The following is a 4,180-nucleotide window of genomic DNA, read 5'->3' on the forward strand; positions in this document are numbered from 1 at the left end:
AGACCGGACCAATACTACTACATCACTGGCAACACAGGCTCACAGCCCAATCCAGGCCATGCTCGACAACTAAGTCAAAATCGGACGTGAGGAAACAATTTCATAGGCTTAATCGCTTCCTTGGATATTTAACCCTAGAGAGCTTAGTGATTTAGCTGATTCAAAACTCACAAGTATTATAGTAGAAATTACTCCTTGGGCACAAGCAATTGCCATAAGGAGAACCGGCGCTATTTTGAAAAGAAGTTAAACAACTTCAAAATTAGAATCTCCAAAAGCCTACAACCAGCGTGCCATTCGTCTCGCTGCCTACTACCCCTTGCTATCAATATGCTTAGTGTCTCCTCTGCCTTCTCCAGCTCTTCGGCAGTTTGCAGTACATACGTTGCTCAAGTTTGGTCGCGTAGTATCGCCCGGATGATAGTGTGCTGTGTCGTCCCTCCGTCTATGTGACCGGCGGCGAACCCGGCGTCAGTAACTGAGATTGGCAGACAGTGAGATGGAAGCAAGCTGATGCGACACTCTGCTTGTGCAGAAGATAGGGGTAAATCTCGACTCAGCAGCTAACAGGGGCCTGTTGGACAAGTCAATCTACCTAACAAGATTTACTTGCTTTTATAACAGGAGACAGTATTATAGGCTTCTTGTCCTACTCGGATTCCTAACGCATCCCATTCCCAGTGGATTATCTATAGGTGGCTCCAACACCACTTGTTTTGTGATTTTCACCTTTTTTTTAGAAGCGAGGCATATGAACAGCCTTAAAATGACGTCCTTTCAGGGTTCGAACAAGGTTCATAGGTTTGCAGGACACAAAGGTAGTAGTCAAGACATCAACAAGGCTGCGAAGGGCAACACTAAAGATCGATACATGGCCATCCAATTCCTAATAGATTATCTATAGGTCACTCTCACCCTTGGTGATGCCACTTGTTTTCTCGCTTTCTTCCCCACCAGTCACTCCCTCTCTTCTCCACTAATTGTGTTTTATAGACAAGATCCATAGCAATAAGTGCATGATTCAACCACTTAAGAGGTACAAACTTAACTGTTTCCACGGATCACCCGACGTGGACGATCTTCATACATTATGTAAAGTACCTTGTAAAGATGTCACAAAATGAATTGATGACTCGAGCTAGTTAGTCTTCCTCAACTACTGAAGGAATACTCTATGTACTCTGTTTTCAGTATGCAACACTTCATTTTGTGGTTACATTTACCGCTGGCTATTGAAGACATCACAAATTTGATAAGATTGTTGGTGATGGCTGCATAGAAAATATAGGATGGCTAATGATTTTGTTGTTGTATTGATCTGACCCAGGTGTGGGATATATATAGAGTACAATATGTGAGAGAGACTTGGAGTAGGGGTCAAGTCGTACATGATTTAAAGCAATCTTATCTCTAACTCCTAATCTCTAACTTAAACATAATTATAATTCTAACATTCCCCCTCAGTCGTAGTGGGAGTAAAGCGGACTAGTACGACTGAATTTGAAGTCTTGTGTTTTCGTCGTCTTCTCCGCTGCGCCATCATCAACTGCGTCTCTGATGGGTCGGCACCTAGGGCGGTGACTCCGTCCCCTGGTGCCTTCCTTGTCTCTCCTCTCTTCCCTCCCGCAGTCACAGTGGAAGTGGCGTAAACGCTGGTGACGACGCGGATGCTATTGACTGGAGTTGTTACCGATATGTTCTTGTAGACGTAGCCATTAATGTCAATGTTGAGGTAGCCGATCATGATGATGTAGCCGTGGTCGATGGTGTGGTCGTCGTACAAAGCCTGGAGGCGCAAAAAAATGCGCTATGACGGAGCTGCAGACGTGGACGATGCACCTTGCGGATGTCAGAGGATGCTGTCGGCGATGAGTCCATTGATTTTGCCAAGACCGGAGGAAGCCCATCAAGCACACATCGGTTTTGCCAGAATCGTGTGGCCGTGTAGGGTCGTCACTGGAGTGACGCCGTGTCGATGCAGTCATGCCGTCATGGAGGACGCGGTCGATGACGTTGTCATGACACGGTCGATGCCGTCGTGGAGGTCATGTCTTGCAGAAAAGTCTGACAGAGAACACTAGGTGTCTATCTTGTGGACGAGGTGGCAACGGTATGTTGATGATGATGGTGTTGAAGATCACGTTGATGAAGACCTTGACGATAAAGTATCAGCGATGGCGTTACAATGACGTGTCGATAATGATGTGTCGCTTGAAGGCGTCCTTTATGGCGACCAAGTGTCGATGTCGTGTCGCGTTGGAGAAGTCGGTGAATATTGCATGCATTTCGCTCCACACCGGCCTCGCGTGTGGGTGATGTATGTTGAGATCACTTCTCCTACTCGTAGACGTGCTCGACCAAGTATATTGGCTTGTAGCCTCGCGTAGTCGTGCGGCTCGGTGTAGACACGTCGAGATAGCCCCTGCGGAGCTATTTGGCCCGCACCTGTTCCGATGCGACGCGGATGCGAGAGCTCGGTGCGTGGTCGCCAGATACATGTGTTGCCTCCATCGGTGCACACGACACCATGGATGTGTCGTTGTTGGATTTTGCATGTATTGGCTGTATATGAACAGTTTTACTAAAGCACATCTAGATGTGCTATAACTATTGCATATCTAAATGTGATATAAGTATTATTATTATATTTTTAACACAGTAAGGACGCAAGCGTTTATATAAACACGCATACACTCACCTCTATGAATGCACACACACATATACATGCAGGTGCGGCCTCTGTCGGCCGGGAGATTCGCTTTCGCGAGTCCGCCCTCCCGTGATCGGCACACACGATCTTCGCTGTTGTCCCCTTGTCCCCGATGCAATATGCATCGCCTCCACCCACATGAGCAGGGTTGGTTGCACGCTGTGATGGATTTGAACCGATTTTCGCCGGATGGATAGGTCAGGGAGATCTAGGCATTTATATGTAGCTAAGAAAAATTGGTCTAAGGGATTTCGAAAATTGGAATTGATCTAATCTAAGGAATTGATTTAAACTATGCCGCGTCCCGGGAGAGAGAAAATTAATCTTCCCAGAGGCAGCGCGCTGCGGAAGTGGTAGAGGAATCTAGGGTCGGCGTGATGAGACTAACCCCGCTCGAATACCATGTAGAAAATATAAGATGGCTAATGATTTTGTTGTTGTATTGATTTGACCCAGATGTGGGATATATATAGAGTACAATATGTGTGAGAGACTTGGAGTAAGGGTCAAGTCGTACATGGTTTAAAGCAATCTTACCTCTAACTTCTAATCTTTAACTTAAATATAATTATAATTCTAACATGCTGCACATCAGTGACTAATTTGTTCCTTTTATTGTGAACCTGCGTGTATTTTTACAGTGTGTTTATCGCATTACACGGAGAAAGCTAAAAAGCTTGTATTTCATCTCATCTTCTATATCTAAATAACTAGCCTTTATTAATTTATTTCTCTCAACATGCAAGTATGTCACTTCATCATTTAACATGCATGGAGAAAGACACCCCACAACATGCAACCATGCATAATAAAAAGTCACCTCAACATGCAAACATGCATGATAATTTACATACTATTATGATATTTATATTATACAATAACCAAATACCATAAATCATTTTTGTCTTAGTTCTCATATTATTACTCTACATATTCATGTTTCATACAACCAATTCTCACTGGATATATTGCAAAACATTTTTGCAATAACGTGCGGGGCTAAACCCTAAACCTTAAACTCCCCGCACAGCTGGACGAACAATCAACAAAATTGACTCTGTGTGTTTGTACAATCTGAAATTTTACACTGGTAGAAAAAGGGCCTGTTGTCCCGGTTCGTAAGGGCCTTTTGTCCCGGTTCCTGAACCGGGACTAAAGGGTCGGTACTAATGCCCTGTCCCTTTAGTCCCGGTTCAATCCAGAACCGAGACAGATGGGCCTCCACATGGCCTGTGCGCGGAGCCTAGGCAGGAGACCCTTTGGTCCCGGTTGGTGGCACCAACCGGGACCAATAGGCATCCACACGTCAGCATTTCTGTGGCTGGGGTTTTTGTTTTTTTTAAGGCGGGTTTGGGGTTTTGGGGTTAATTTAGGTGTTTCATATATTGTGTTAGCTAGCTATAATTAGTAGAGATAAGTGTCCTCTCTTATGTCTGTGCTTGGTCGACGCTACGTACTATACATACGTAT

This window comes from Triticum dicoccoides, chromosome 1A (assembly GCF_002162155.2).
Source record: "Triticum dicoccoides isolate Atlit2015 ecotype Zavitan chromosome 1A, WEW_v2.0, whole genome shotgun sequence".
Classification (NCBI taxonomy): domain Eukaryota; kingdom Viridiplantae; phylum Streptophyta; class Magnoliopsida; order Poales; family Poaceae; genus Triticum; species Triticum dicoccoides.